This window comes from Eptatretus burgeri, chromosome 3, assembly GCF_056783735.1.
Source record: "Eptatretus burgeri isolate ZD-2024b chromosome 3, Ebu_testis_v1, whole genome shotgun sequence".
NCBI lineage: Eukaryota > Metazoa > Chordata > Myxini > Myxiniformes > Myxinidae > Eptatretus > Eptatretus burgeri.
Genome location: NC_140963.1, coordinates 12,964,196 through 12,977,133, shown reverse-complemented (window position 1 = coordinate 12,977,133; position 12,938 = coordinate 12,964,196).

The window sequence follows — 12,938 nt, the reverse complement described above, 5'->3', positions numbered from 1 at the left end:
GCTGTACGGAATTAAAGGGCGAGCCAATATTCATCCACAAACAAAATGGCTGCCTGTCTTCCAGTCAGCCATCTTTAATCAGATCACAAAATAAAGTGAGGTGCATGTATGTGCCATCATGTAATATGCTTGTGCCAAGTTTGAAAAAATCGGACCATGCATGTCTGAGAAATGGTTGGGGACACATTGAAGTAACAAAATGGCCGCCAGTCGGCCATCTTAGATCTGATGTCGAAAAGAAATGGCATGCATATGAAAGCCATCATTCTTTATTTGTGTGCCAAGTTTGAACAACATTGGTAAATGCATTTCCACGAAATAGTTGAGGACGTGTTCAACATCAGGTATTTTCCAACTAAAATGGCCGCCAGTCGGCCATCTTGGATCTGATCTCGAAAAACGAATGACATTCACATCTGAGGCATCATTCTTTATGTGTGTGCCTAGTTTGAACAAGATCGGTGAATACATGTCCGAGAAATGGTTAAGAACGTGTTCAACATCAGGTTGTTTTTTTTTTTTTTACAACTAAAATGGCCACCAGTCGGCCATCTTTGATCGCTTCGCAAAACAAAATGATATGCATATGTGCATACCATAACGTGTTGTCTTTTTGCCAATTTCGAATTACATCCGTCCATACATGTTTGAGATATGGTTACGGACGCACGCACACACGGATATGAAAATTGAGAACAAATCCATCAGCCTCCGTTTCGGAGAGTCCATGGGGGGGGGGGGGCGGTGGGGGGCGAATATAATGCTGTACACATTTACACCAGCCCACACTACAAATCTACAACTACCTCTAACATGGACATCTTCATACAATTGTTGCTATTGGCTATTGCCACCTACAACAAAAATGTCAACATGTCGTGATGGAAACCCGAAAAAGTTATGTGTTGTTGTTTTGTGGTGTCATTCCTTGTCATTCCTTCCTTGTCGTTACTACCTTGTTTTGTTGTTTTTGGGGGATTCCATCCCGACATGTTGTTTTCATTTTTATGAAATGTTTTTATTGACTTTTATATTTTTAAACAGCTCAATTAAAGCTGGAGGGGTACACAAAGATTGTAAGATAGTACGTTTAGGTTTAATATTTGAGAAAGGATCAAGAGAAGCAAAACAGATTTTCAGGCCATCATTTATTTCTTTCTTTCTTGATTTGTTTGTTTGTTGAACTTGTTGTTTTGCAAACATAATTATTTTAATTATTTATTTGAAGGAAACTCCATCAGTTTGATAAGGATGAGCATTATCATCATCAGGATGAGGAGGATCAGGTGTCTGATTCAGCATCTCTTGATTTTTCAGAAAACTTTTTGACTTGGTGGTTGGCTATGATAATTACAAGTGGCAGGACGTGCGGGATAGCGACTGAAAAGAGAATTGTCTCAGCAAGAGGAAACTGAAAATAGTAGATACCATACATGTGCTGCAATTAATTATAGTTGTGCGTGTCGTACTGCAAGCATGACGTCTCAATTCCTAGCAATTTGTAAATATATATATATATATATATATATATATATATATATATATATATATTTATATATATATATATATATATATATATATATATTTTTTTTTTTACACAATCGAGGCTTGTGGAAGTGTTGAACACAGAACGGATCAGGATGCAACAGAATAAAAGGAACAGCAGAAGGAGAAGGGGGAAATGCCAACAGCAAAGCCGAGGGATAAATAGATGGAGATGGACAAGGGATGTGTGGGTTAGAATGATGGATGGGGAGAATGCAGAGGGAAGATAAGATGAATAAGAAGCAAACTCAGGAAGGGAAAACTGGAAATTTGTGGGGAGCGGGAGGAGGGGTGGAGGTGGGAAAGAAAGATAATTGTTTTGGATTGGGGATGATCTGAGATGGTGGTAAAAATCGTTGAATTAACACCAGGTGGGTTGATTCAGTCTGTCATCCATCTGAGCTTGTCACAATGAGTCCCAGTCTACTGGTAACAGGGGCACTGCATCAGTGGTACAGCTGTGTCCCCAAAAGAAATGGTGCAGCCACAGGCTGCACACAAATAAGTCAGTTGTGAATGATAATTTGGGAACCCAAAGCCACATTTTCAGGAATCCTCACGATATAATTCACAGACCAGCGTTTGTTTGTTTGTCGTGCTACTCCTCTTAAATTTCTGGGCCGATGACATCCAGACTTGCAACGTATGATCAGCACGACCCCCGATAATGTTGTAACGACATCCCAACCCCAACATCCTCCTGAATGAGTCTAAATGTATACAGGAGGCCCTATACTCCTCAATGTATTTTCATTTTGATGTTTTGGACTTGTTGTATCTTGTTTGTCGAATGGGTTTTTTGAAATGCTCCACTTAATGTTGTTGAACAGGAAAGTAAAGCTCGTATTTATAGTAATGCTCTTCACCTCAATAGCAAGCCCGCCAAATCGATGTAAAGTGCTGATAAATTGACGAACATATTGGAGGCATCCAGCTTGTCGACTTTGCCATGTATGCTCTGAGCCATCCCTGAAGAAAGGAAAGCTCTTTACGGTGCCCTTTCTCATACTCCCTTTCAGGGGCCCATTCTCATACTCCCTTTCAGGGGCCTTGTTTCATCAGAACTGCTGCCAAGCTGTCATTTGCTCCTGGCTTTGTTACCTTATGTCACGTGTCTCGGAGCTCCAGATATGTTTAGCTGTTCCTTCATGCCTCCAAGGGGACATTGTTCTTCTGAAAAGGTTTCTCACAGAAAGGATTATATGAATCGCACATCATTCATTTACCTCTTCTACTCAGCCTGCAATGCCAGTGAACCGTACTACTACTACCACTACTGTGATAAAGGTCCTGACCGAAGGTAGCAGGAATTTTTAATTTGGTCATGGTGCCGGTGACAACTCGTCGACTCTTCGTGAAATTTCACCAGAAGGTATTGTGACGTCCAATGGAGGATGCAACACCCAGCTGAGCGTTGATTGGAGGGACGGTGCACTTTGTGAGGAAATCTCAATCTCAAAATAGTGTCTGACAAATTAGAGCTCACATATCGAAGACGAAGCTGGACATCACAATGCTGTCTGTTGTTGGGTGGATTGCCCAAAATGCCTCATCAAATTTCTGTCCGTCACAATGTGATGAACAGTCTGATCTGGGTGACCAGAGTCAGGTGTTGGGCTGTCTGTGAAATTGCGTTTGTGCAGGTGGTGTGACATCCTTTTCTGGAGAGGTTTTAATTTTTTTTATTAATTTTTTTTTGTTTGTTTTTTATTCCATGTCGAGGCTCGTGTAAGAGCTAACACACAGAACATATAACAAGGCAGGGGACAAGTGGACAGGGAAGCACAAAATAGTAGGTAACAGAGACAACAGGAGATCTGTGGAAGGGAGAGGGTCAGGGTGGGGTACATGGGGTAAACAAGATGCTACTTGTCTATTACAGGGTCTTTCAGGAAGGAAAACAGGGAATTTTGAAGGAGGTGGGTTTGGGATGGATTAAGGGTGAAGAAAAGATCATGGTTTTGGATGGGGGAAGATAAGAGATGGTGGTGTATGGCTGTTTTAAAGACCTGGAGGGAAGAATGGGATTGAAGAGAGTTTGTGAGTTTGTTCTGAAAGCAGGAAAAAAATGTGTAATGAAAGAGTGAAGGTGGGCAGTATTTCTTGATTTTGGTACTTTTACCAGAGGTTGCTGCTGGCGGACTTTGAACACCCTGCGGAAATATGTGGGGAGGGGACAGATCACAGACAGAGCAGGGGGCGGGGGCAAGGCCGGAGAGGAGACAATATACAAATAGACCACCGACCTGCCTGTGGTGAGAGAATGAGAGACCCAAAGACTCAGCTACATTGTGGGAGATACCAACGTTGTGATCACTCCTTGGCTTTTTTCACAAGATCTTGGCTATTCGTTGTTCACCTTGGCGTCTTGGTTTTCTATCGGTTTTCTTGGCATATAGGTTTTCTATTATCATCGCTTTTCCGAAACCTTGTGAATTCTTGGTTTTTTTTCATTAGCTCACCTTGGCATTTATGAAAATGAGGAGTGGTCACACTGGATACCAATGGTCCTGAATGCCTTGGTTTTCACAGTGTGAAGCCAAGAAAGGTGAGAGGTGGGAGCACCAATCCAGAGGGGAGAGCATTACTCCATCAGGCTGTGGACGAAGGCTTTGTTTGTGGTCAGGAGTTCAGGTGGGCAAAGGGAGGACTTTGCACGACAGAGGATTCCCAGTTGGCGACTGGCTTTGGAGGCCAGGTTCGAAATGTGGCTTTCCGAGGAAAGTTCATGACAGACAGTGAGACCCAGAAGCTTGAATGAAAGGTCTTCTTCAAGAGTATTGTTGAGGAAGTCAATGGGTGGGGTTTTCCACACGGTCCATTTGGAGAGATGTAGTGAGAGTTGTCAGGATTGAAACCCATATATGGCTCCTGTTCTGTCCAGTTTAATGTCCATCCGAGTGATGGCACACACATTGTTGAATCTCCCTGCCAGTGAACCACCAGGATGATAGTTTATAGCTGGATCGAGATTCTAACCCAGGATAGACAGCTTGGAGGCAACTGTGCATACATGTAGGCCATACTGTAGGTCAGCCCTTATCACATGGTCCCCAATTTTTTTTTTGTTGTTAAATAGTGCTTAATTCCGTAAGTTGCATCGTTTAGTCGAAAAACGGTTGTTCAAAAGTAGAGACTAACTGATCTTACTTTTTCTTTAAAGTGGATTCTGAATTGCAAGATCAAGTGAGTGTGAGTGTTACACAATCTTGTTTATCATGGTAAAATGTATGTATTTCATTTATCACTCATTTTTGGGGACTCAAATGGTTAGTGTCATGTTAAAAACTTGATGTGATGGTAGATCTGGCGATGATGTCAAGGCCGACACATTTTCAGGGCTCCGCTACCTCAAATGTTGGCCACTGGTAAGGATGCAGAGTTTAGAATTCAGAATAGCAATCATTCATATACCTCTTCTATCGAACAACGGACTGTTCACGAGATATGTTATTGGTTGTTTGCTAATGCATATTGGATTGAGGTTAAATTCTGAGTTCAACCTGCCTTTTACATGGTAACTAATGCGTGGCTGTGCCACTGATGCAGTGCCCACATTGAGTGCATGCCATCATTTCGATTGTGGCTCGTGTGCCAGCCATAATTCACCTCCTTTGCAGGAAAGACACCAACTAATGCTGGCAGACGGGACATCCATTTCAACGTTCATCCAGAACGGCATGCACATTGATGCCTCACCCTGTATACATGTACCTGGATGACAGTTTATAGCTCTGCTGAGATACGAACCCAGGCAGGACAGCTCAGAGATGAGCTCACATAGTTCTAAGCTGTCCTGACAGCCCAATGTTATTGGTGAATTATCTAGATGACAAGACGAGAATAAACAAGCTCCTTTTGCGAAAATGTTCGAAAAATGTATGACATATGATACGATCTTTGCTTTAATGCGAGCAATCATAATAGGATTTCAAGGCCTATAAAAAAAAATCACATCATCAAAATATGACAGTGCGACAACACCGTGCCGTCTATTTAATTGAGCCTTTCACCTGAATTCTGATAAACCTGCCTTAATAAAAGCCAGTCATTCTCTCGCACACCTTCCGACCTTTTTCACTCGGCTTTTATCTCGCTCATCTTCTCATCAGTTCCCCCTGATTTTTCTCACCACATTTGGCAGTTTCTGCCATTACTTGATAAAATCTTTTGGTGCATGTAATGTAAGTTCAAGGAACTTTTCAAGCTGGTCTCAAACCACCACAAAATTCTGCTTTGTTGAAAAACAAAAGGCAAGGATGTCTGAAGGCCGCCGCACGCTAAGCGATGTTCACCAACACAACAAAATTGTCGGCGACGAATCTTGTACAGTCTTGTTTTGTCAGAGACTGCCGCACACTTGAATCGCACTTCGCCATTGTCGATGTCACCATTTTGGGAAAAAACTAAATGGCAATGAAGAGGAGATACAGGGAGAGGATGAGAAGGGTGGAAGCTCTGAGCACTGCTTCTTTGGCACTCATGCTGGGCTGTCGCCGATGTCGTGCCAGGAGAAAGAAGCGGTTGTGGATAAAGCCCTGGATGGAGAGAAGGCTGGCTCCAGGGAGCATTCAACAAATTTGCTGGTGAAACTTACTGTAGAAGATGAGCATTGTTATGCTACTATCTTCCAGAGGATGCAACTGACACTTTAATGAGCTCGTGGAGCGTGTCATCCATGGATAGCGAGGAGAAACACGACATTCAGGGGTGCCATCTCTGCTGCAGAGGGAGTCATATTTACTGCCTTTTGTGGCCACAGGTAATGCAATACAGTAAGTCCTCACTATACATCATAGATGCGTTTCTGAGAAGTGCGACTTATAATGAAAGCAGTATAAAAGCCTGTCAAAAATGATGGGTTGGAGTTATTTTTATACCATGTGTATTTGTGATAGGCCTAAATGGAACATTTACAGGTACTTGTGTGAAATGGCAATGAAATATTCAAGGAGACTGGAAGACATGATGTTTCGGAGGAAGAAGTGCTATTTTAAAACACAACATGTACAAATGTGACCCTATTTTCTTTATCTTCTGGGATGTTTCGTTTCAACGGTACAGCCTCTTGAGCATACCAAAGTTTGAAGCCTCGGCCTAACGTCAGGTGTGCTTATATCTTCTTTATTTATTTGACATCCTACGGATGTACATTAACACACATTTTACTCTTCACGTGTTGCACATCACAATGGCGAAACTGCAAATGCAAAATGCAAAAACTACTCTCCGCCTGGAGAAGAGGGTGTATGGATATGGATACCCAGCAGGGTTAAAAACAAAACTTGCCAAAGGGTAGAGGAGCTCCTTGTGAGCCAAGGGCCACCACATCTGGTGCCCAACTGTCAGACATCCTCTTGCAGTTGGGTTACTTTTTTCAGGAGGTTGTTGGCAGAATTTGCACTCTGGCCACCGTAAAACACTTCATTCCACAAAACCCATAAATACAAAGAAAACTGAAAACCAACTCTGTGGGATTACCTCCTGTGCTGCTCCCCTTCACACAGCAACTTGCCAGATGACAGGATTGGGGCAAAGCCTCCGGGACCCCCATTCCTTGTTGATAGGAGGAAAAGCACAGGGTAAACTTCCTGGGTCAGATTGCAATGGGATGCAATGGGGTGGTGCTGAGGTGTCATCCACCAGACGGCAGTCTCCTCGTGTAAACCTGAGGCAGTCCCTAAGAGTGGGTGCCTGGAATGTCCTATCCCAAAGAGAAGATGATCACCTGTCTCTGCTATCATCTGAGCTGCAGCGTTTAGACTTTCGACAATGGTGTTGCAGCACTCTCTGAGGCTCGGAGACCGGATAATGGCGAGATCATGGCAGGCGGTTACACCTACTGCTGGTTTGGTCACTCCAATGGTTACCATGCCCAAGGAGTTGCTGTAGCTGTTTCCAATAAGCTAACTCCCATGATAATCGAGGTAACACCGGTCATCATCACGAATTCTCGAGATTGGGTGGTCTCGATCATGATAATCGAGAAATCGTCACTCCTTGGTGTCGTTTTCCTGATCTCTATATATGCTCTGACTGAGGCGAGTGATCTCGCCATGAAGGACACATTCTATGCCACGCTCTAGTCTGTGGTTGATCAGTGCCCCAGGCAAGATACTGTTCTGGTCTTGGGGGATTTCATTACATCGACTGGCACTGATAGGGATGGTTATGAGACATGTGTTGGTCACTATGGGTCTGGAAATGTGAATCAGAATAGCACTAGGTTCGTTGACTTTGCAAGAAGTCGTGGACTTTGGGTGGCTGGTTCATGGTTTCAGCACACACAGGCTCATCGCTCGTGTTGTGGCAAAGGAGATTGACCATGTGCTCATTGTTGGCTGCTGGAGGATGATTCAGATCTTCAGGTCCTCCCGGAGTGCTTAGTTCTGCAATACTGACCACACATTTGTTGCAGCAACTCTGAAGTTGCAGCTTAAATCTGGGAGAATGGTACCATCCCAGCCAAGGCTGGATTTTGGCAAGCTCAAGAATGAGAGGGTCGCCGAGGACTTTGCGAACAGGCTGAGTGGGGATTTGGGTGGTCTCGGTGTTTTGGGGAATCCTGAAGAGTTGTGGAGCGCCTTTGAGAGCACCATCCTTGATGTTGCCGGTGGATGTCTTGGAACCCAACATCAGGCAAAGAGGAACTTTGTCTCTGTCAATGTAAATTTCTCCAAAATTAGCATAATGGGTTTGAAGGTGATTAAAAATATTAAAAATAATAACAATAATAATAATAAAATGTTGCCAATGAAACTTGATTGAAAAGTAAATGTGTTGTTGTTACCCTTCAATGGAAAATGTATTCAAATCCGACATGATTGTGACAATTCTTTGTGCTTCAACATGTATCTATTTTAATAATATATATTTGCATTTTAAATGACCTTGTATCTCTTTTGTACTGGAAGAGGATCAATCTGCTTGGTAAAAAGTGCCCCTTGTCCCACAAAACAGATTTGCCTTCCAATTAATCTTTAATTATTCAGTGTAATATAATTACCTATTATTTGATTTTATAGTGCTTAATAAGGGATTCTTATCCAAATAAATAATTATATTGGCATCTGAAAGTCTGGTTGGAGACACTATTATTGTTTCAATGGAGAGTTTGCTTCAGGTGATATCCAGATGTTTTCTTCCATAATCTTTCGATGCGGGCTGACCTTCTGACCTCCAGACCAAGGAGCAATGTACGATTCATCCCAGCACCCAAAGGGCTACAGTCTTGCCGTCATTCTGTCTCAAGGATGATCAAAACATCATTGGATGATGTCACCCCCTCTGAACACTCCGATCAACCTCAAGGTCATAAATATTCCTCATCCCTTGAAAATTAAGCTGACCTCCAGATGGCTGCTGCATCAAACCTGCAAGTGATCTCTTCCCTGAACCCCCAACATGTCAGCGATAACATCAGCATGACTGGAGAAAGAACAGATCCAAGTCTCACTGAAAACTACATGTGAATTCAACGTTTCCATGTACTGCAGAATCAGAGGAAGACTGTGTTGTATATTGAAGCGACTCTGAATTCTCCATATCGATGTTTGTGTTTGTTTGTATTTGTTTTTGTTTGTTTTTCATAAATGACTCGAATGTACAGGAGTAATTGAGAATTTCTTCCACATCTCCAGGGGACACTGAATACTATTGACCAAAGTCACAGAGCCAGGCTTAATGGCAGAGCTGAGCTGTTCAGGGAGTTGAGGTGAAAAGCTGAATGTGTGCTGAGGGCAGACAAGGAGACCTATGTTCCAGGAATCTTTGAGGGGGCAGAGCATCACCTGTGGTCAAGTGATTCTCATGCTGCTTACAGGGGAATTCGTGCATTGCATTCCTCCAAGCCCATCCCTCGGTTGTTCGAGCAGAGGGTGGTGGCCTCTTGATAGAGGAGTCCGAAGTAAAGGCCTGCTGGGTCGGTTACTTTGAGGGGCTGAACGAGGCCGATGCACCAGCTGTTGAGTTGGATGTCAGTGCTGCTCCTCTTCTGATTGCTGTCCCTCCAATCAACTGTGAACCACCTTCGTTTGTGGAAACACTGTGCATGGTGAACTGGTTAAAATGGGGTCAAGCTCCTGGGATCTTTGGCATCCATGCTGAACTTCTCAAAGCTGGTGGAAATGCTGTACTCGTGTCATTGCATGCAGTTTTCTGCTCTGTTTGGAACACAGGCATAATCCCAACTGACTGGAAGTAATTGGCCTTGTTGTTTGCCTCTGGCAAGGGAAGGGTGACCGCCAGGACTGCAACAACTACCGAGGGATGACGCTGCTCTCAGTGCCGGGCAAGGTCTTTGCTCGGATAATTCTTGATAGGGTTCGCCACCATCTGCTTGAGCACCAGCGCCCAGAGCAGTCAGGCTTTACACCAAAGAGGTCAATGATCAACCATATCCTTGCTCTTCAGGTCCTCACCGAACGCAGATGAGAGTTTTGGCAGGGGCTCCTTGCCGCCGATATTGATCTCTGCAAAGTGTTCCATTCAGTGAATCAGGATGCCCACTGGAGGATTCGCAGTCTGGAGGTGCCACCAAAACTGATCAATCTGATATCTGAACTATACTCTGGTACTGAGAGTGCTGTGAGGTGTGGTGGTTCCATCCCAGACTTATTTCCAGTTGTTACTAGTGTTCGTCAGGGGTGTGTCACACACTTTTCTGACCCCCACAATTTTCAGCCCTTGTATGGACTGGATTCTGGGGAGGATGACGGAGAGATCAAGCTGGAGTGCATCGTTTGAGTGTGTCAAGATCTCTGACCTTGATTTCACAGATGATGCAGTCATCTTTGTGGAGACTGGATATCCTTTTGGTGGTTCTCTAGGCATTGATTAAGGAGTCAGAGCCACTGGGATTACAAGTTTCTTGGGTTATAACTAAGATCCTGGCTTTCATTTACATCTTGGATGCTGCTGTCTTGTCCGTACCTGTTTGTGGTAAGGATGGTGAGGTCACGGAGAGATTTACTTACCTTGGCAGTGCTATTCATGTCTCTGCATGTTGTGAGCCAGAGGTCGAGAGTCATCTTAACCCTCATCCCGAGTAATGTCAAGAGTGCTCATTGTGGGAGCGAGGCCGGACCTATGCCAGAAAGTGAGGTTGGACCGCCAGTGAATGAGGCCAAACCTACACTTGTGACCGAGGCTCCGCCCACCGAGGTGTGCTCGCTGGCATCAGAAAGAGTTGTGCTGGGATCTGGGGTATTTGAGATGGAGCCTGTGGTGGTCAACTCGGCGCCCGGAGTCACTGATGATATGGTGAAGACTGGCACAGGGTGAGGGTTAAGATTGCTATTTGGGCTGTTGGATTAATATTTGTTTTAAGGTTATGATTGTGTTGCGGGTTGGTGTTCACATTTCGCTTATGTTGTTGGAATAACATTAACCTAACGTCTGTTGGTACCAGAGTGAAGAAGCAGTCAGATTAACCAAGCATAGTAATTCCTTTCACCAATCTCAGTGTAAATGCAAATTAACCAATGAGTCATGGAAAAATACCCACTGCCAAATGATCCTGAAGGTCGGGACATATCAAGCAAGCAATGGAGCAAATGTCATATTTCTTTCTATTTTTTTCCCCATTACTTTTGATTTATTTTTTAACTTGTGGTTATAATACAGTATTGCAAGTTACCATTTTTATTTTCCTTAATTTTTTTTTTTTTAATCTTGATTTAAAAAAAAAAAAAAAAACTTTGCCAGTGTCATGTGCAACTATCTCGACTTTAGTAGAATGCTATCAACTTTTCCGAAATGCACTCCCTAGTTCTTTGTCAAAGTTTTGAATTAAAAATCTGTGACTTGTACCATATCAAGAGCTGCTTGTGTTGAACTGTTTAATTGAGTTTTTTTAATGCTCGTGTTGAATTATTTAATTGAGTTTGCAACGTGGATGCTTCTCTGCCGCTCTTGATATGCTGCGAATTACAGCTCTTATGTTTTGCATTTACCGTACACATGCCTCATGAAGTTCACCTTCACCTTCTCATTAATTATTGTTTTCTGCATCATTATGTGCAGCATTTTGCTTGCCCCGTCAGGTTAAAACATAAATTTAATGAAGGAAACTATTGTGGTGCGCCTGTGTGTTCTTGTCAAGCTTTTCCACATTTCCATACTTTCTGTCTGTTGGCCCTTTTGTACGCCATAGTTTTGCTCTTCCATGAGCCTTTACATGCAATACAGGATGGCCAAGAAATAACTGACGCATTTAAAATTTAAGTTAAATCCTAAGAAATAAAAAAGAAAGCATATAAAGGACTCAGAATATAAAGCAATATTGCAGATTATAAAGGACTCGTTTAACATTTATGAACATGGTGAAGTCGACAAATATCGAAAGAGCAAGGCTCCTCAAACTCTATTTCAAGTCCAGTTCATTAATTCAGGCTCAAAGAGACTTCAAAATAATTTACAATGTTTGAAAATGTCCTTCCAGGAACACAATACTCAAATATGTCAAAACGTTTTGAGAAACTGTCAGTACACAATCCTTGCCTCTTCCAGGACGACCGAGAAGCATCCGTCCACCGAACAAAATTGCATTTGTGTGTGTAGCTGTTTAGTGCACTCCGTGCCGTTCGACAAGAAAGCTGTTGCAGACATTGAACATGGAGAACAACCTTTCAGACCATGCTGAAGGATGATTTGTACATGTTTCCATACAAAATTCAAGTGGTTCACAAACTTGGTGATGTTGAAGATGAAGCTCATTTCCAGCTTTCAGGTTACGTCAACAAGCAGAACACTTGATTTTGGACAGAAAAAACTTCTAAGTACCACCAACGACCTTTACACAGTGGTCGTGTCACAGTGTGGTGTCACATTTCTCGGGCTGGAGCCATACGTAAGGTCATATTTATTTTTCGATGCCAGTGAGGCATCTGAGTGATATGAAGAAATGATAAGAAATTTTCATACTCCAAAACAAACCCAAATGGGACTTGATGATCAAGCCAGGTTCCAACAGGATGTTACAATTGCCCAGACTGCCCATACTGCTCATGCATTAATGTCACTCCTGAAATGCCTGTTTTCACATCATCTCATTTCACGATTTGGTGATGTTTCATGGCCAGCACAAGCTCGGACTTGACTGCGCCCAATTTCTTCTTTCGGGGGTGCCTCAAATCAACAGTCTATTACACGAGATCAAGGACTATTCACTCACAATTTACGGAGGAAAATTGAACAGGAAATGGCCAGGATTCCACTTTAAATTTCCAAAAAGAGCTTCCAAAAAGATTCCAAAAAGGTGATGCAAAACATAGTTTGTGATGAACATGTTGAACTTTTAAGGAAGGTCATAAACATGTTCAACTTTTACGACAATCGCCTAAGATTAGTTGTCGGCTTTTTACGATGATTTGTCGGCAATGTTCAACTTTTAC